At 34.3% G+C, this 22,145-nt stretch overlaps 1 long non-coding RNA gene and 5 other non-coding genes across 6 annotated transcripts; all 6 read left to right on the top strand.

The window, feature by feature from the left end:
• The first annotated feature begins 14,474 nt into the window (after positions 1-14,474).
• Positions 14,475-16,294, top strand: LOC111914497 (uncharacterized). The gene is made up of 2 exons (XR_002857822.3): positions 14,475-14,982; positions 15,371-16,294. It is a non-coding gene; the product is annotated as an uncharacterized LOC111914497 (long non-coding RNA).
• On the top strand, positions 14,687-14,846 carry LOC111914544 (small nucleolar RNA snoR134). Its single transcript, XR_002857849.1, has one exon. It is a non-coding gene; the product is annotated as a small nucleolar RNA snoR134 (small nucleolar RNA).
• LOC111914540 (small nucleolar RNA U36a) lies at positions 15,067-15,154 on the top strand. The gene has a single exon (XR_002857845.1). It is a non-coding gene; the product is annotated as a small nucleolar RNA U36a (small nucleolar RNA).
• On the top strand, positions 15,215-15,304 carry LOC111914548 (small nucleolar RNA Z223). The gene has a single exon (XR_002857853.1). It is a non-coding gene; the product is annotated as a small nucleolar RNA Z223 (small nucleolar RNA).
• LOC111914531 (small nucleolar RNA Z278) lies at positions 15,382-15,497 on the top strand. The gene has a single exon (XR_002857837.1). It is a non-coding gene; the product is annotated as a small nucleolar RNA Z278 (small nucleolar RNA).
• Positions 15,585-15,693, top strand: LOC111914535 (small nucleolar RNA snoR97). The gene has a single exon (XR_002857841.1). It is a non-coding gene; the product is annotated as a small nucleolar RNA snoR97 (small nucleolar RNA).
• Positions 16,295-22,145: the final 5,851 nt, after the last annotated feature.

Below are 22,145 nucleotides of genomic sequence, written 5' to 3'. Positions count from 1 at the left end.
CCCTAAAAATTCGGGTTTGCACCCTGGCTACGTATTCCCACCATACTCGGGGTATGCCCAACGTACTCATGCATGGCCAATAGTTACGAAAATGCCATTAGGGACCAATTTTGTAAACAAATCACAATACAAGGGTCAAAAGAGAACACCTGACAGAAATTAAGATGTTACACGGAGCTTGCTTGCAAGTATCCTTAAATCCATTTTCGGAGTTGCGCTTGTTTTCTTCTGACTTCGGGAGGTCAGCTCTTTGGACCATGGTGCCTCATCTTATCTATTGGTTGTTTAGGTCGAATGCCAATCTCTTGGCACTATCATACGTTATTGGTTGGGATGTTGTGATCAACCCTTGTATAGGCTGGAATAACCCCCATATGTATCTTTTGATCTTCTTAATTGTATTCTGGCTCTACGAAACAAAGACAAAGGTTTACAAGATCATTGAATCGATTCGTGTAGGTTGAGATGTCAACGTTGGTCATGGTCAAGTTTCACAACTTTTTCTCTAATTGATGCATTTCCTCCCGAGGAAAATATTCCTCGATAAGCATTTGTTTGAGTTGCTCCCAAGATATGGCATTTGCACTTACGAGGCCCATTGTGTTGATGTGGCTGTTCCACCAAGACATGGCTACATCCACAAAGGTGTAAGCAACAAACTTCACCATGCATTCCTCAAGACAAGAGTTGATCTCGAACATCGATTCAGTCTTTTCGATCCACCTTGTGAGTCCTACAACTCCTTCGTTTCCAAATAAAGTCCTAGGTTTGAAGCTAATAAAGTCCTTGTAGGTGCAGGTCCTCAGTGAACCTTGATTATTTACTTGCAAGTTTTCATTTCGCGCTCCAAACCCAAATCCTATATGGTTGTTATTGCCTAACGTTAGCACTTTGCTGTTCTACCAAGGCCTCAATGGTTGTTGTATCCAAAGGTTAGCTGCTCTGAGCAGATTGGGCATCCTGATCTTGGGGACCTTACTTGGATCTGCTCATTCTTGGGGGTGTCATTTCTTGATTCCTAAAGTTAGTGTTGTGACGTGAGTTACTTGATCGTATACGTATAGTTAGCGTCCTCGTGGGAGTGATTATGATATGGAGTGTTACTATTAGCGTTAGTGTTATTCAAAGAGTAGAGTGATAACATAACACACACATTTCTTACAACCATATTATATTATATGCATCATAATATTTTACAGAATGGCCACCAAAAGGGGTGGTTAGTGTAAGAAAAGCCCTAGAGTTTACAAAATAAGCAAGTATGACATATTTGTGAACTTTTTCTAAATATACTAACCCAAAAAGTATCGATATATCTATCCCGACCATCATGCTAGGAAAAAAATTCTAACATCCACAATACATAATCAAAAGTTTCATAAGCTACACTAGCTATCTGTAAAGAAAATATATATAAGCATCAAAAAACAAGATCCTCGACTCGGCTCTATCCACATGTTGCTCCAAACTCTCAATATGACTAAAAACCTCCTCCAATAATTGTTGATGAAACTGCGTCTCATCTCAGGCATCCTACATATGTCTTGCAATATGAGGATCCTCATTTCTACCACATCCTCTCCTCCTCTAAGTACTATACCCGCTTTGCTAACTGCAATAGGGTCACCCTCAACTGAAAAAGCCTAGTATACATGGCTCCTAAACAATCAGAATGTTGGGTAGTTTGTGGCACCAAGAAGGAGATAGTCTGTTCCATCGTCTGAGATAGGATCTGGTATGGTAGAGTATTCCCCTACCTCATGGTGAAAACCGATATCCTCCTCCTGTCGCCATGCTCTCACCTGAGGTATCCATGCGTAGTCGCTACAATGCTTCTTCGTTGGAGGTGGGGGTGCTAGTCTTTTTCAATTGGGAATTGTCGTAGGCTTCCTTGGGGTATTTTTAACCCGAGTACCAGTAATACGGGATCTGTATGATCGTTGTGAGGGTGTGGGAAGTGGTGGTGAGATCTTTGGAGAGGAGGAGATATCCTCCTCATCCTCATTTGACTCATAGTCCGAGCTGGGGTGTCCATGCTCAGCTGGAGTGTAGTCAGGCTTGGAAGGGCCCAAACCAATAGTGACGTCAACCTAGATCTCATCACTGGTCTCCATCGGTTCCTCCTCAGAATCTGTGAGCATCGCTGGAGTATGTGCAAGGTCGGTAATGCTAGGTACTGATTCCTCCTCTACTGGAAGCGTAGCTGCCCTTTGTCATCCAAAATCTGTCATGACTCTCTGGCAAACCTGCATAAGACATCAAACATGAAAGATGTTATATGAGAGATGAGAAGATCAATTATATACAATATAATATCCAATTATAAGTATGTAATAGATAGTACCCCCAATTCCTAAGTCTACCTACTATGTCGTAAGTCATAAATAGTGGTTCTAAGCCAAGAATCCTCAAGTGTAGATATCTCTAATCCATAAATCCTCAGACGTAGAAATCCTCTAAAAGAAATCTTCGAGTGTAGAACCCTTGAAATTAAGCGTCCAATCCAGAAGTCCTTAAGCATTTAGATTGCCAACCACCGTATCCGAGTTCGGTCGTGCGTCGTTCAGAGCATAATAATACTTAGTTTCACATTCTAGGTTTACTTATGGTACAAACGATGTACTATACCAACTATAAATACTGTTTTTGATCTAAAATCTTGAGTTGTGATTTTGTGAATTTGTGTTGTGGGTAGTAGATATATTTATACGAGCATATTTATATTGCTCTATATCTTTAAATCTTTGTTTGGTTGAGTGTACTTTATTAGTTTTTGGGATTTTGTACTCCAGTACTATCAAATAAGGATCAGCCAGGTGAGAAGTACCGGAGGGTAGGACCATTATAGCGTATAGCCATTCTGAAATCCAACAACCCAAACGATATTTCAAACTGGTCACTTCCCCCGTAAGTAGTCGAGAAGTAGTGTAATTAATAATAATATTTTTTTAATGTAATAGGCTTATGGATTAAACCTAATTAAAGTATAGCCCTAGATTATATTTGTATTTTGTAAGTAATTACTAGTTTGCTATAATATGAAGCTCTGATACCAATCTGTCACACCCCCAACCGAGCGGCAAAATCGCCAGGTTGTGCGATGCAGTGATGTTAGTTCACTATCATTACTTTCTTAAGTTATACCCTAGTAGTAGTCTAATATAATTTGTTTTAGTTTAACAAGGTTATGATGAGTTCCTATAATCGTGTTGTGACTGTTGAGAGATCCCCAAAAAACCACGACACTTCATCGAATGTCGCAAATGTGTTTAGAAAGTTATGTCAGATTCGAGTTGCAGTCAAGTTGTAGCTAGCAACCATAGGTAGGAGTGTTAATCCCGTATAGATCTATACATATGTTTCCCACTCACTTAAGATTTAACGATTATTGCTCGGGGGGTAGCTGATCAAGGTCATTCAACGTGTTGATGAATCATGTTTCATCTAACCACTTGTTGTGTGAAGCCTCCACTATTCGGTCGTGTTGTTCATCTTTGTTGTATTATACCAGATACTTATTATATATATTATTCATCTTATACATATATCTAATCAAATTAGTGTGTTTTGCGTAGGCGAGAATTTGGGCAGAGTAACCGCTAGGTACAAAGATTTATCCAAAGGGTGGCTATATGTTGGCTAGCGTATCTGCTAGGTGTCAGCGTTTCCTAACAACTGGCCAGTGTAACAACTAGGTATGATATTTTCTATCAATGTGAGTCAGTATAACAACTAGGTATAATTTATCTTTAAAAAGTTGGGCATAGTATCTACCGGGCAAAATATCATCCTGATGTTATGAGCATAATTCTCTAACTAATATTATACACTTCGTAATAATTTAAAAATAGTTGTGTTTTAATATGTATTCCCCCCAAAAAGGTTTAGAAAATAGGTCCGTGAACTTTCTTGTAAATATGAAATCGTTGTAGTAGGGTAGAAATCGGGAGTCTGAAACTTCGAGAGACGTTCGGGGGCAGTGGCACGCAGATCGAGAAAGTTGAGAGAGTGTTTTTAGGGTGAGAAATGGGACTACTGAATCTTGTTATTTATAGCAATTATTGTGGTGCATGTTGCGTAGTGTGCGCCATGCAGTGTGCGCCACATAATTGTGCATGAGTCACAGAGGCTGCTACATGTCGTCCCCCCTTGTGCCACGTCATCCTATATCCCGAATTTAAAATTTCATAACTCTCGCAGATGAACTCCTTTTTAAACGACTCTTATATATCGGGTAGGTCTCTACGTACCCTAAAACTTTCCTTTTAGTTATTTTGGCTAGTTTTAACTTACTATATTTTTACAATCGTTATGATTTTATAAAAATTATAAATCTCTCATACGGGTTCCGTTTTAGGCGTTCCTTGTCTCAAAACTCCTACTTTGAGTAGTACTATATTTCTCCTGTTGGTGTCTTTTGCTAAAGATCAACCATTATCCACGTAGTTTTTGACGTTGTAATTTCTTATGCGCGGTAAATTTTTATTTACTATAAAAATCATAACTCTTTTATACTAAGTTGGATTTTTACGAAGGTTATATTTTTTGAATCACGGTAACACATAAATTCTAAAAATATAAACAAGCTCTCAAGGTGATACGATTTTCCACGCATTATATTTTGAGCCTAAAAGTTGACGTAATTAAACACGAAATCGAATATATTTACTTAGATATTCCAAATGTTTACATTACATGGTTGTCCTATTATATTTTTGTGTTTGTCATTAAATTCTAACGGGGGTTGATGTCGTGTTTTCCAAGTGTCACAAACTGGTCTTTCCTTTACCTCCTGTTGCACATGCATCTCACCACCTCCTTGTTATCTAGGTTCTCTATTTCCTGATGCATAAACCCCATAGGAGTGACTTCTACCTCATCATGCTATTGTCCTTCATTTTGACCTCCTTCATCACCACCCTCATGTACATCATTACCATCCTAATTCACCTCATTCATGATACAATATTAACAAATAAAAAAACAAAAAAAACCGCAAATTAACATGCTAATTAATTATTAACATGTCTTCTTTTTCTTCTGACAATTTTAGGAGATCTTCCAACAATAAAATCTCTTTTGTTGTGTCCTTCAAGCTAACAAATACTACATTTTTCTTTCGCTCCAGCTTTGGATACTTTATGGTTATCATTGTTTTGTGTTTGGGTACTCTTCTTCGGTTTTTTCCTTGTCTGGTTTTCTGTTGCATCCCTTTTCCTTTTAGTTGTAGGTCTCCCAGGCATAATTCTATGAACATGAGGTAAAGGTGGTGTGTACAAACTTGTTGGGCACAAGTTACTTCCATTCATAGGTGCTAACTCAAACTTATATGCCTTCATGTACATGATGATACTAAACATTTTGTCCACATATGACTCTACATCCCTTTTAAGATAACTAATGGCTGCAACAGAATGGACACAACCAATTCCATTAAGTTGCCATTGATGGGTTTTAGTCCTAAGAACATCCTATGTGCTCATACAAACCCTAATGCTTGGATCTAGGTTTCTCTATTGTACATGCAAGTTATCCAAGACTATAAACCCTAATTCTAGCATACAAGTAATCATATTAACATAAGAATGGTTTAAATCATACCTTGATTGTTATATAGCAATAACAATCACAATTCCTTCTTGTAATGACTTTAGAAAGCTTAGAGTCACAAATGTCACTCCTCTAATGGTTCACAAACACCAAGAGAAAGAGGATGAAGAGGAGAGAGGAAGGAGGCTGCCCTAAAACGTGTGAAACCCTAGAAGGATGCTTAGCCACGTTTTTGGGTCATAAGGGATCTATATATAGGAGGCTATTAGGGTTATCTTAACAAGGAAACCCTAATTTGGATGCTTAAGCCCTAAGCAACCCATGGATCCCTTTCCTTAAGGCCTTGGACGATTTCCTTATGGGTTTCCCATAGAATTCGTCCACTCCTTAATATAAGGCGATCCATGGCCCAAATTGAAATTATCTTATAATTACAATTCCAGTCCCTTAAGTTTAATTAATCTCTTTTAGTCACAAAACTAATTACCAATTAATCATTGACTAATATCAATTAAACAATATGATTTCTCCTTTAATATATTATTCTCATAATATATTAATAAATAATATTTAATCCTTTCTCTCCATAATTCATCCTATCAAGTTGCTTTGGTGAAGGCAACCCAAAAGGACCATGCACCATCGGGTCAAGTTCATACCAAAATAGTTATGAACTTAGACACTAATCCAACAGTCTCCCACTTGGATAAGTTTAATAACTATTATGCGTATGACTTCAGATCCTGATCTGCAATCGTAGCTTTCCAAAGCCGCTGTCAACTCTGATCCTATCAGATACGCGTGTACTTAGATAAGGGATCATATATTCCTCCATTCTAGATATCGTATGAGACATGATTTCTAATCATTCTCTTTGTACTATTTCTCGACTTCCGATTTATGACGACTGACTAATTGAACAAATCAAATTAGCCCTAGCCCGGCCGAGCATTTACGTTTGTCATCACTAAATCATCGAGGGGCCCAAAGATATCGCTTTTATCCTACTTTGGATAAAAGGAACGGATAAACTTTGATACAATGCTTGCTTGCACTCACTCACCGAATTACACACAACAATATGTTTTATAACACCAAGTTACTGGTGCGTTTACATATTATCAATGTGTAACTGATTTCCAAGATACAACTCACCCATCTCGGTTTCAAGAATATAAAATGTTATCGTCTCACCAATCACTCGTGACACAATCCATGGAGTGATCCAAGTGAGCGTGGGTTTAATCCAATGCTCCAATTCATATTCATAAGCACTCATGAACGTTGCAGCAAACATTTTCTTATGTCTAATACTCTTTTAGACATTCCACACACCAATTCATGACAGTCTTCATTCATACCTACTTCCAACATATGAACGACTGTGGTCCATTCGAATAATTTGACTGTTCTTAACCAATTAAATTATTCAGGAAGTCAAAACATGCAAAGTGAAACACAAGAATAATACTAATCCCATATGGCCTCAAAACTTTGAGCATAAATAAAACACCTTTTATTTATCACCATATCGATTACTCATTATTTGTCGTTTCGGGTAATCAACTTCTTACTTGAATTATTACACTTGTCCCATGCTCCTAGCATGCACACAATGTTTACCTATGGTTCTTACTTTGTGAAATAGATCACATTGAACACATTTCCAATCATACTCATTTCACAACTCCAAATCCTTTTTCATAAGTGAAAGAATATCAAATTCTTGCCACTTATAGAATATGCTAGATTCTAACATTTTATGCAATGATCCTTTCGTAATATCACTGCACCAAAGTCACAAAGACTATTGCCAATGATATTACAAAGTTCTCTATCTGAGATTGTTATAATACAATTTCTTAGATATGATGTCTCTCACTCAAAGAACATTCCTTTGAACATCCTTTTGCATAAAAGTTTCTATTTTACACATAGATTTTCAATATTCAATTCCCAATATGGAAAACTTTCCATATTTTCTATATGACAACTCATTCTTAATAGAATCTTATCTGTTCATAATAATGTCGATATGGTCCATCAAATATTATACTTCCAACTACTCACAAGCGACCAATCCTCGACGAACTTTGGATTGTCCTTTGATAGTTGTTTAATTATCTTAGTCAAAACCGATTCTAGTCCCTTTTCCCTCTAAATGCGCTAGACATTTGGAAAATTTTAGAATGGTCAAATATCCAAACATTTGCAATCAATCCTATACCCGAAGCGTATGGGACACAATGCATAATGTCTTACATAAAGATTTGATACTTTATCAATCTTCTACCATAATATTTTATGTGCTATGTTCTCAAAATTCGAATTGTGAAGAGGAATGTCGTAATCATAATCGAAATTTTAAGAATGCACTATGTACCTTTGACTAAATTTATTAACATTCCACAACCTAAGCCTTTAGATTTGAAATGAATCATAATATTCTCTCCCTTAATTATAGCAAAACAACTTTACAACTCTTGCGACTTTGCAAAGTATAACTCTTGTTTTTTATAATTAATATTGCCAACTTGCAATACTTTCCTTAATAATCATACAATCATAACATTTATGCTCCCACTATCATGATGATTATTATAAACATAACGCTTATGCTCCCATTAGCTTTGACATGTATTCATAAACATCTTAACTTTCAGAAAAACAATACCTATTGAATTTCATAAGTCCATGTTTCTAATACTTAATGCTTTGATAACCTTTTATCAAGGCTTTTTGAACTTATACACCTTTGCCTTAGATAGTTCATATGTGTGTCTAAACAATTAAGACTAATTGCCAAACCTCACAATTCAAATCATGGAAAGGGATACCGTAACCATGATCGAATTCGAGAATGCAATTTTACAATCACTATCTTCTTAAAATCTTTCTTAGTGAAAACATTTCCTCACAATCATTTTCATGAAGGAGGAAATCTTATGACACCTAGATTTTAATGGTGTATGTGTTCCTATCCATGTGAATTTGTCAAAACCAAAGTTTACGACAAATTCAAACTCATATGGATCGAACTTTCTTAATCTCGATTTCTTGTCTTATGGTAGCACAGCTGCCCACCATGTCTTCCAAGTAGTTAAGCAGCTCACCTTTTCCTATCAATTTACTTTTCATTGATCAAGGTACCTGCCTTTTATGCGTTCAAATGAGAACTCATAGGACTCACACGCATAATTAACTCAATTGGAACAACACAGAAACAAAATAATGTCAACACGATAGGTTGTAAACCTCAACTCGTGTGCTAGTGATGATCGATAAGGTCTATTTTGATTTGTTCTTGAAACCTTTCAAGACCATTAAGACTCCCACTGACTCCTTGACATATAAGATTCTCTTGTCAATAAACATTTCTTGACAACCAAATATTCAAGAGTTAGTGTAACTTTTATTAAAACACTTCATAAATTGGTCCTAGTTGGTCTTTGTCTTATCCAAGACATCACAACTTTCCACGTTTGATGAATGTTATAAACCTTCTTAAAATCTAATCACTCGATGTCACAATCTTAACTGTAAGACTTGTGATTGGAACGAAGTATGATTGACTTCTTGATTTAACCATTTCTCCAATCCTTGATTCCTCTTCTTAAACATACAATTGTACTAAGACTTACTTAGAGGATCAATTGAGATTTGGTTCTTAATCATTAAGACCTATCATAAAGCATAAAAGCTACTCTCCCTTCTTAGAATGGAGAAACTTTTATCTTTTTGCCTACTTGATTCTTCTTATTCGTTTTGCTATTGATTTAAACCTTTTTAATCAATTCCGAATTACACTTAATCTTATAAGTATAATCATATTTACTAAACTTTTAGTAAATCATGACGAATATCTTGTTACTCTTATGGTGGACTTTGACCAACACACAACTTTGTGTACTTGATCTCCTAGTCCTTCACTTGACACTTTGTCAATGAATTAGTCTAATTTCCAAATATGAAATTTCTCATTCATCGTGCAACCAAGTTGTGTGATTCCAAATTTCTATCCAATTGAAACTTGGGCGATGAGAAACTCTCCCTATTTGGTAAATTCTCGACCTTTCCATAAACACCATAAATAAGAATCATATCCATTTTGTTGTAGATATATGCAAACATCAATTTTCATAACGATTTCATTGCAAGGAAGTAAACAAATAAATAAATAAGTCAAACCAAAATTTATTTTATTTATAAAAGCAGCGGAAAACATTTGTCCTTACAATGCAAAATCAACTAAAAACTATGTATTCAAAAAGAAAATTCCTAACAACTCTATCATAACTATCTAAGCTCAAAATCTAATCTTCAAGTCCATGCGATCAATATCCATTTCTTGTGATTAGATTCATCTTGCTCTTTCACCAAGCTTCCTTTCTTTTCACCGATCCTGCAAAACATTCAAATGCAATCTTATCACATCATGTATTAAGAATCAATGAATAGGAACTTAACGGAGTTAGATAGTGGATTTTACCTGAAGCGCAACCATACTCTTTGACTCTCCCATCTTCTGGACTCTTCAGGCTCTTTGGGCAGACTTGTATCCAACGCCCTTTCTTTTGGCAGCAAATGCAGTTCGGTTCTCCTAGAACGTCCTCGGAAGCATGGTCGGTTGACTTTCCCAACAAATACGCTCCATTGCTTCGCCAAATCATTTCTGATTCAGCTGCAATGAGCATGTAAGTTAGGTCAATGAGGTTGTCGTGATGATCCATCATATAATACTTTCTTTTGAACTCATTATACGATTCAGGAAGTGACTGCAAAACCCAATTCACAGCCAACTCATCCGGGAATGACACACCCAACATTATCAACCTATCAATGTGTGATTTCATTTCTAGAACGTGGGCACACACGGGTTTACCATCTTCATGTTTCATTTCCAATAGGGCTTTAGTGATATTGAACCTTTCAATTCTTCGATCTTGTGGGTTAGGGAGAACAATTGGAGGAGGTGGAGGAAGTGAAACATGATTTCTTGTTCCGCGATCAAATCGTGGGATACCATCTTCATGTGGAATGCTTGTTCCACGGGATTTGGGAAGATTATAGTTTTCGAACTTTGACATCTACAAAATGGGAGAAAACGAATTCAAGTTAGTTGATTGATTGAGTCCTTAGTAAATCACCCAAATGAGATACTAAGGCTAGGACCCAACACAATATTCTACAACTCGGGAGAGGAATGTCGTAACCCAAATTGCAGAACATTTGAAGGTAAGTGAATGACGATTCACTAATTTCCACCATGAAAAACGAAAAAGAAATTTAAGTTTTAAATCTATGAAAACTCCTAGATCCTATGAGATTCATTGAACATTTCAATGGCATGTTTAAATCTCGATATGCCTCTCTTGTTTGTGACTGGGATGCCGAGGATCACAAAGCGGGTGTGAATAACCATGCAAACTACATGGTGCCCCCACATGTTACAGTCACCTATTCGATGTGCCGGTAAACCACACACGCTCCACCGAACTATGACAAACATTGAGTCACCGTTTGCTACCTTTGCTTAGAACCATTTAGTGTGTCGGTAAACCACACACGCTCCACTAACGTCTTTGCAAGGGCACAAAGTGTAATTTCATGGAATTGCATCAATTCACTTTTGCCTAAGTAACTAAGATTGGGAATTTTATGAAAACATTTAGTTACTTTTATACTTCATTATACTTATAATGGAAGATTTTGTCCCATCCTACCCGTTCGGCTAACGACCCTCCACTAGTCAAGAGTGCAGTGGGTAAGAGTGGATACCCATTCAATCGCCATTTTATAGGCAATTTCCTTAAACACCCCTTATAGACCAACTTCGTGAATGAGGCCTACTAACGGTAAGACTGACTTTTACTCATACATATATATAATGTTAGACTTTTAATGTTATATATATAGTATAGAGTGTATTTTATACTTTTAAAATACTAGGTGGACTAATTTAATAATTATACTTTTAATTTAATTAAATTGTATACCAAGACTTTATGGATCTACTAAATCTCTTTTAATTATACACCTTAATTAATTAATAAAACCATAAGAGTGTGATTTGAATCTTTTTCAAAACAATACTAGGGTTTTAGAATTTAACATTCCTAAATTAAACCTTTAATCAACTTTTAAATTCCAAAACTTGAGGGCAAGTTTTGAAACATTTCAAAACATTAGGGTTTATAATTTAAATATACATCAAAATTAAACTATTAATTCAAAATTTAAATTCCAAAACTTGAGGGCAAGTTTTGAAACCTTTTTCAAAACATTAGGGTTTCAACTATTTAAATTTCAAAACAACAAAACTTTTGAGGTCAAATTTAAACTATAAAACCTAAAGGGGAAAATATGAAACATTTCATAACACAAGGATCAAATAACAAATAATCTAAATTAACATTTAATCACATAATTATCCATATTTGACTTATTTAATGATTTCTTGCAAAACAATTTACCAATTTAATCAAAATAATTAATCAATTATCACATAAGGAAACAAATATTTTATTAATTGATAAATATCTTCAATTAGATCAAGAATATAGTCATATATATCAAAAAATCGGATTTATATTGATCTAATATGATAAGGCAAGTATCCTCAAGCAAAAACAGCAAGAAATCCCGGTTTTCCCTCATTCTGACCCGCCGACTCGTCAAGTCAGGCATGGACTCCTCGAGTCAGCATGGACTCGGCGAGTTCATTTAGAGACTCGGCGAGTTCAGCAAGCAGAATCACAAAAAACGAATTTTTTCAACATACAAGGCATTAATACAATAGAAACCAATCTAGGCTCTGATACCACTGATGGGTTTTAGTCCTAAGAACATCATATGTGCTCATACAAACCCTAATGCTTGGATCTAGATTTGTCTATTGTACATGCAAGTTATCCAAGACTATAAACCCTAATTCTAGCATACAAGTAATCATATTAACATAAGAATGGGTTTAAATCATACCTTGATTGTTATATAGCAATAACAATCACAATTCCTTCTTGTAATGACTTTAGAAAGCTTAGAGTCACAAATGTCACTCCTCTAATGGTTCACAAACACCAAGAGCAAGAGGATGTAGAGGAGAGAGGAAGGAGGCTGCCCTAAAACGTGTGAAACCCTAGAAGGATGCTTAGCCACGTTTTTGGGTCATAAGGGATCTATATATAGGAGGCTATTAGGGTTATCTTAACAAGGAAACCCTAATTTGGATGCTTAAGCCCTAAGCAACCCATGGATCCCTTTCCTTAAGGCCTTGGACGATTTCCTTATGGGTTTCCCCATAGAATTCGTCCCCTCCTTAATATAAGGCAATCCATGGTCCAAATTGCAATTATCTTATAATTACAATTCCAGTCCCTTAAGTTTAATTAATCTCTTTTAGTCACAAAACTAATTACCAATTAATTAATGACTAATATTAATTAAACAATATGATTTCTCCTTTAATATATTATTCTCATAATATATTAATAAATAATATTTAATCATTTTTCTTCATAATTCATCATATCAAGTTGCTTTGGTGAAGGCAACCCAAAAGGACCATGCACCATCGGGTCAAGTTCATACCAAAATAGTTATGGACTTAGACACTAATCCAACAGCCATAACCTGCATGAACAAGTTTTCTTTTCAAGATCTACCTCATAAGCATCTCTAGTTCCTCTAACCTCAAACTAAATTGACCCACTAGGTAATACTTGGTAAAATCTTTGTTGTTTGTTAACCTCATTCAATAACTCTCTGATTGTTGGACAAATTTGCTCGCCCTATCCTTGGCCCTTAACTTTCATGTTGAACACCATCTCCATCGTATACAACCTCACTCCTCGAACATAGTGATAATTGGCTTATTCTTAGTATCAATTGTAACAAAACTGAAGCTTTCTGACATTCTATTCTCCACATCATCACAACATCTTTCTGGTTGGATAAAGGCTTTTAACCATGTTTTAGGGTCTTTATCAATCAGATACTTATGAGCACTTGGGTCTAAAACTCCAAGTTCTTTCATGGCAACCTTAAAATCTACATCAGTTGTTGCTTTAGAAGCCTTCCAGAATATGCTTTCATATGGTTTAGTTAGACAGTCAATCCTAACATCAAAGACTAATTGCGCAATAAATAAATAAATAAAATAAAATAAAATAAAACTTGAGTGACTATATGTGTAAATTCGTCAAATTTTTTTATGCTACAATAGCAATTAACATACAAATAAAATGCATATGTATATCATGACATTTTATTGTATTAACATAAAATTATGTTAATGTTGAATGTTATTTACTTGCAAATTTGTCACTATGACTTGTGTAAATATGATGTGTATTGGGTGATATGACATATGGGTTTTGGACATGTATACTTACCCTCTTCATATACACTAATTGTTAAAAGTGAAATTAAATGTTTTGGTTATTTTTCATCCCAAAAATATCACCAACCACATAGATAATCAATTTATGTGATTATACATTATTAAGATTCACTTTAAACACTAGAATTTGCGTTATAACACTCTTAAATCTAAATCCCATTAAACATTTAGAACCAATTTCTTTCACATTTCTTTTTGTCAAAAGCCATGAAACCAAACAGAGAGGGAAGATCCTTTTAACCTTTTGTGGTTTTAACAAAGTGCTGAACAACATCTATTGATCTTATCCTCTTGACTTCACACACTTTTGATTTTATTTTTTTATTTCATTGAAAATGAAAGGGAGCTTAAAGTCTTAAACCCTAACAAAAATTTATTCTCCTAACAAACTTTCATTCCTTTTAATTTGGCCACTAAACTTTGTAAAATTAAAAAATGAGCCTAATTTCTAAATGACAATCAAGCCGTTTTGTATACCTGAAGGCGATAAAACGTCATTGTAACGGGCCGGCCCAAGACAGCAACCAGTTCCATTAGAAAAACGAGCGTTATACATGATCCAAGTATCCAACCAGTTTCAGGGTTTCAGTGTTCAAAATACATCAGTTTTATCTATATATAATCAAATGATCTGCTCGACTATTAGAATCACAGCCTCACAGAATACAGATACATCTTAAATCCTAAGCTTTCCATATCAGAGTTTTTGTTTGATTTTAGAGTTTTAATTTTAATCTGCATGTAGCACCCCGGGCTTCTCTGAAAATACAAATTGGATGAAGAAGAAAGCCCCAATGCTCGTGCTAAATCAGATATACAGCCGTCAAGTGTTGCAGTTCAGCCTTTTTGTACCTTTTTCCATGGCCGTTTCTGTGTCAAATCGACGGCTACAGATAATCAATCAAGTTCATAGCTTTATCAATTTCATATGTTCTGCCTCACCACACCTTAAGCCTTCTTCCTTAATTTCTATTGGAAAGAGGTCTAGTCATGGAGGCATATAGTTAACCCTAGGCGGCGTTAACGTGGAGGTTTAAATTATATTACTGTTTTTTCCTCTAAAAATTTCCGCTATATTTATGCATTTATTACGATCTTATGAAATTTATTTTTCTCGGCAATGACTTGATAATTTATCCGCGCTTCTGAGAGAAATCAGTGAAGTAAAGGATTTAAAATGGTTGAATTTCTTAATATGAGCCGATTCTGCATAAATTTAAATAATTTTACATGATTTTTTGAGGTTTGATGACTTTGATAAACTCTTGCATTGATGATTAAAATACAGCTTTAAGCCAGTTCTGCTTCTGAGAATTCATGATTGATAGAGCTGTTTTTTACTCTGAGCTTTGAATTATGATTTTTCTTTTTTGAAGCTACTGAATGTAAAACAACTTATTTTTATAATTTTTTTTGTAGATTTTAAATAAGACGATGATGATATAATCCAAATGTTGGAGGAATAGGGGATCCAAGACCTTGTTTTACAGGGAGAACCACTTGGTGAAGCTGTATTTCAGATGATATTACCGGATTTAACTGAGGTGCTATGTATTTTTTATGACCAATCTTATTAATATTTGATTCATTTAATTCGATATGATTTATTGAGTTTTAACTATACTCTTTGCCTTAATATTCAACGGTTTGGAGTCTGAAAAAACTCATAGAGCATTGTGTTGTCATCAGCTTCTTCTTTCGTAACATTAACGAGATTGGAGTTAAATAACAGCACTAGATTTTTAGAAAAAAATGTCTACTACGATGCTACCTACATCGTGGGTTTTGTTTTTATTCTTTAAATGGAATTTGTGTGCTTTTTTGTTATTTTGTTGAATCAGCAGTCTCTTTATTTTTAAATATGACTCTTGTTGATCATTAATGGAATTTGTTTTTATAGCAAAAAAATGTAGCAAAATTTGATAAGTAGAGAACGTGAATCAAAATCAGTTGGCATGAGAGTGGTCTGAGAACATTTGATGTAGGATACTGGAAGTGGAATACATGCTGCGATGTGAATGGATGAAAGAAATAACGTTATTGCCATTTGTTGATAAATGTTCTGCTGACAACTTTATGTGGCGTAGTTTAGTTGCGCTACGTGTTATCGTGTATGTGTCAAGGATATAAGGTCATGTGAGATGCAAAAGTTCCAACAATTTTGACATGAATATTGTGAAGTAGGTTGATGAATAATGATACAAACAGGTAATATGTAATGAAAAAAAATCCCTGATTACGTAATGTGTCATCTAAAATGTTTAAACTTTGTGATTGTTGAATGTTTATAAAATGTCTATGTCAAAACATGAGTTTTATTGAAATTGTTTTATAATGGTTCTATTATTTTGTGTTATAACTAGTGGTGGATCAATCTCCCGGAAGTCAAGTGGTGTGCATGTTGACCATTGATTGTGTTGAAGTTGACCGTACGGGCAAATGAAAAAAATTGAAAAAATCCAATGTTTTTGTGAAGATGGTTGACGAATGCCAAAATTCAAGTAATAACATTAAAAACATACAAATTAATGAAAAAAGAATCAAGTAATAAAAAGTTAGAACAAATTAAAACCATACCCAAAAATGTGAAAAGATGGTTGATAAATGCCAAGAACTAGAAGATGAAATCGGATATAAACTTTTGAATTTAAACAAACCTAATTTGAGATAGGCAATCTCCAATACAAGTTCAAACTGTAAAATACAATCTCCAATACAAGTTCAAACTGTAAATATCAGACAAAAAACAAATGAGAGTTGAAGATAGCCTGTTGTTGATACAGACAGATATTGTGTAATAATGAAAGATCAAATTCTGATTACGTCATGTCATCTAAAATTATTAAACTTGTGTTTGTTAAATGTTTATAAAGTGTCTATGTCAATACAAGTTCAAACTGTAAAAATAATCACAAGAAGCAAATGAAAATTGAACATAGCCTATTAAGCGTAATGCAATTGTGAAGCAGGTTTGATACAAACATATATTATGTAATGAAAGATCAAATTCTGATTACTTAATATGTCATCTAATATGATTAAACTTGTGTTTGTTAAATGTTTATAAAGTGTGTACGTCAAAACATAAGTTTAAATGAAATATCAAATTCTGATTACGTAATGTATCATCTAAAATGATTAAACTTGCGTTTGTTAAATGTTTATAAAGTGTCTATGTTAAAACATAAGTTTTATTATAATTGTTTGTTCGTATAATGTTATAAATGTTAATATTATTTCGTGTTATAACAGGTGGCGGATGCAACCTGTAAGTTAAGTGGGGTGCACGTTGACCATTGACCGTGTTGATAGTTGACCGTACAAGCTAATGAAAAAAATTCAAGTAATAACATTAAAAACATACAAAATTAATGAAAAAAGAATCAAGTAATGAAAAGATAGAATAACATTAAAACCTTACTGAAAAGATGGTTGTAGTGATATGGTTGATGAATGCCAAAATTCAAGTGATAACATTAAAAACATACAAATTATTGAAAAAAGAATCAAGTAATAAAAAGCTAAATAACATTAAAACCTTACTAAAAAGATTGTTAATGAATGACAAGAACTAGAAAATGAAATCGATGAACTTTTGAATTTAAACAAACATAATTCGAGATAGACAATCTCCAGTACAAGTTCAAACCCTAAAAATAATCAGACAAGAAGCGAATGAAAATTGAATCTTCTAAACACCACTAACCCATTTAAGCCACCACCATCATCATGATAATTGATTTAATGGGTCAATAATATATCCGAAAAAGGTGTTAAACTGCTCCATGGATTCTGTTATTCCTAGACTTTTTCTTTATTGAACCAAGGAAGAAACGAGTATTTTTCATCCCCATCTGCTATCCATTTTACTTTTTCCTTCTGTTGGAGGTCCATCTTCTCCATCCGCTCCAACTCTATTAATTTAATTTTACAGTCTTTCATGAATCCCTTTCCATATCTATTAACATTTGAGTTTCAACGGTCCTTTCCAACTCAGCTAGCTTTTATTTTGTTTAATCCAGTTGCCCTCCAGCCTTCTTTGAGCGTTCTGCTTTCAATTTTCGAATATCATTACAAAATCTTTTAAATATAAATAATATATGGGAAAGGTATTATAGTCTTTTTTTAACTTTTATAACTATTATATTAATTTTAAACTTTTTGAATTATAAATATAATATATTTAGTTTGTTAATTTAAATATGATGTTAAATTCAAAACCTAAATCAAAATATCAAATAAAAATAAAAAATAGTCGAATATTAACTTTTAAAATAGCTAAAAAAGGGTTTAAATATTTATATATAAATCTAAATCGACATTTATATGGAGCTCTATAACTTCGATACTTGACAATTCTTTTATCAGGCTTTCTGTCGCTAAAGTGCCTTGTTGCAAATACCTCAAGGCTAAAAAAAAATAGATTTCTTGAGAGAGAAACCCGAATTGGCAAGGTATAAGGGAGAATGAGGCATTTAAAATATATTTATAGGCAATTTGTTAGGAGGGTGCGTTGTGCCCATACATAGGCACGTCGCATCTTCAACGTAGGGAGCAAGGGTGGTATGTCGTGCTGACACGTGGCGGTCACATGTATTTCTCACAATTTTCAAATAATCATATCTCTCACATAAGATCTCCATTTTTGATGTTGCTTATATCTCCGGTTTCTTATCGACGAGTACTACAACTTTCATATAGACTTCATCCGATAAGGAATATATTGTAAAATGACGTTGCGAAACTCATAACTTCTTCATACGAGCTTCGTTTTTGGCGTTATTTATATAGATGGTTTAGTAATGACGAGTACGATAACTTTTATTTAGACTATTTTGTCTAAAAATCAATTGATTTTCATTTCGATTTATGTTTCGTACATTATTGTACTGTGTCACACTTGTGACTTTGAACAATCATAACTTCCATAGTGCCTTCATAAGCCACTGTTAGCGTGTCTATCATCTCTTGGGTTGATTCACAATTTTGTATGAGATGATATATGTGGTATGGAAGAGAGTTTCCTATAGCAGCCCTGGCTTTTACATCAAGACTAAGCAGTCTTTTGTCATCGTCATCATGACTCGTCTCTGGCTTTTGCTTCAAGAGGCCAATGGGAGTGTTGTTGACCATGGGTTGGTACATAGGAACAAGGGGACCTTTTTCAATAATATTTCTCATCTCATAGTCCATGGTTTCAAGAAGGGAGCTGATCCGTACACAATAATTTTTTTTCATACACAACAATTGGTGCTTTAAAATGATGTATTGTACAACTATACAATGCATGAATTGTTGTGTATGACAAAAAACTGTTGTGTACGAATCACTTCCCTTTCAAGAACCAACATGGCCTTGGTTTTCCACATGGCGAAGTTGAGTTCATCGCAGGGAGAAATTTTGTTTAGACCAAAGGATTTGGAATTGCCTGAAGTTGACATGATTACTTGAGTGTATCAAAAACCCGCTCTGATACCAATTGAAGGTTTGTATCGATCAGATTCACTTCAATTATGAATAACAAATGTAAAATTAATCTAAGCAAAATAATAAACATAAAGTAAATAAAATAGAAGTTCTGTGACAACCCGATATTTCAAGTCAATGTAATGACCTAAATAAGTATTGTAATCTATTTTTGAATTAACAAATAAATAAAAATAGCGTCAGAAATGAAATGTTCAAAAGTCTCAATTGAGATGCATAAAATGATAGATATCGTGTCAAGGTTTTCAGAAATATAAAGAACACTCAAATCCGAGTTATAACGAAGAAGTTATGACTAATCAAAGATCCACGTCAAAACTGGTAAAACACTATTAAGTGTGAAAAAGTAAAATTTCAATAAAATACTTTTTAGCCTTAGGAATCTAAACTAAAGTCTTAGATTAGGTTAAACCATGAACGTACATAAAAAGAACGTCCAAATCTGACTTTGTATGAAGAGTTATGATTTTTCTAAGTTTCGAAATAGCAGTAGACTGCTAAAAACTCGAAATAAAGATTGAACGATATTTAGTCGACACAACCTAAACGGGAATTGAAGGTCTCGACAATAGTAGTACAACGGTAAAAAGACAGACGAAAACGGACATCGGATGAAGAAGTTATGAATTTTTAACGGTTTTTTCCTGTCCCGACCTATTAAAAATATATAATTCAAAATAAATTCAAAATTTGCCAACGAAGTCTGAATGAAAGTTGTAGATTATATTCTCACCTACGCGTGGATATAAAGAACGTAAAAAACGGAGCTCGTACGCATTTTAGAAGATTGGGACACACAAACCGCGGGGAGTACGCTATGGCGTACGAGGGTATGCCCAGCGTACTCAGTGTGTGACCTTAGATCGACCACGTATCCCTACTACCTTCTAGCCTGTCCCATCCAAAGTCCGGTATCCGACGAAGGTGTCATGCATAACGTACGCCCAGCGTACGAGGGTCAGCTCCACCCCTATATAAAGGGTGCGAGGCTTCCAAATTCTTTTGCCAATTCACAACCTTTCTCCCATATTTTCTCACTCTCGAGCCTCCCGAAACTATCCCGACGCCCCTGTTACGTATCCAATCTCCGACGAAGGTCCGAAGGTCGGAAATTCCCCAAGAAGTTTACCACTTTCCGGTCGAAGTGCTGCCCGAGTTAAACATCGTTTTCTTCAAATCATCACACTTACCATGTGAGTTCATACCCCTATATTTTCACATTTTTACTATATTTTAGGGGGAAAATACAAGTGAAACGCAAGAAAAACTTATGTTAAAATACAAATCGTTACATACAGTTTCTAATGCTTTATCTACATTTTGGGTATAAATGTTAAATAAGTAAAATAACGTTATTACAAATGTTATACTTTACATGCAAAGCTGATAATATACCAATGTTTATCATTCAAATGAAACACACTTTTGAAAAACTATAATAGGTATAGTTTACGAGATATTCAATATATTTTACACTCTATGAACACTATAAAAAGGAAATACTTACATTTATAAGAAAAACAAACTTTTCATACATAAATCTATTTGATACTAACTTTTGTGAGACATTTACTTCACGTACTTTCAAGTACGCATTTCAAATCATGTGTTATAAACCATAAACTCTTGTAGGGAGAGCGTGATACTTGTGTATCTATCTATACGGGATTGACAATCTCGCACCTAAACTGTTAGCTACAGTTGAACCGGCAGGTCTGCGGTGACAAACGTCATTTCATTCCAACGCCTGAAGAACGTTGTGACAGGTAGTCTGGGTCAATAGTACGATTATAAAACTCAAATGAAGTATTAAAACATTTGATTTACGGGGCTATAAAACGCCTTAGTGGTTATATATACATATATAAATCTTCTTACACTATTTTAGGTATGGAAAATACTTATGCATTCCGGTTTTTGGAACTTTTAAAACTACTATTCATTTATGGAAAATATTAGATTTTCTAGAAACAAACTCAGTTACTTTATACAAAAAGGCATACAATTCTTATACAAAAACGCTTATGAACTCACCAACTTAATTGTTGACACTTTTTCAAAACTACTTGTATTTCTCAGAAATTCAGTAATATAGGTAAACAACAGCTTTTGGGGAAGGGACGCTAAGGCATCAATTTCAAACTTACTATATCATCATATTGTAATTTCTTTTGAAACATGTATTACAATCAACAATGTAACTTTTTAAATTATATTTATGATGGTTGTGTTTGCTTTCTTTACTATTTACTCAACTGTTATGGTACTACACGAAGTCATCCGCCCTCGAACGATTCCGCCGTTCTGGTTTGGGGGTGTGACAAGTTCTCTAAATTGTTCTTTCATCAAGAAAGAGATTTGTCTTCACCAAGAAGATGTGTTTGTCACAAAGATGATTGACACAAATCCATGATCACAACATTCGGGTTTTCCCTAATGTTGTATATATATATATATATATATATATATATATATATATATATATATATATATATACTAATCTATACATGTATATCCCTTGATTGAAGGGATTGCGTCTAATCTATACTAAGAACCGATCTTATCACAAAAGATACTAGATCTTTGATCTATTATATACTTATCTAAATCATTACCTAATATACAAAAAATTACAATCGGGTAACTAAACTAGAAGCTAACGCTGATAAGATTGATACGCTGGCGTTGTAGATGTAGTAGACGCTGA

The sequence above is a fragment of the Lactuca sativa genome, chromosome 3 (genome assembly GCF_002870075.4).
Source record: "Lactuca sativa cultivar Salinas chromosome 3, Lsat_Salinas_v11, whole genome shotgun sequence".
Taxonomy (NCBI): domain Eukaryota; kingdom Viridiplantae; phylum Streptophyta; class Magnoliopsida; order Asterales; family Asteraceae; genus Lactuca; species Lactuca sativa.
Note: the sequence above shows the minus strand (reverse complement) of the source record. Positions and strands in the feature narration are given on the sequence as shown.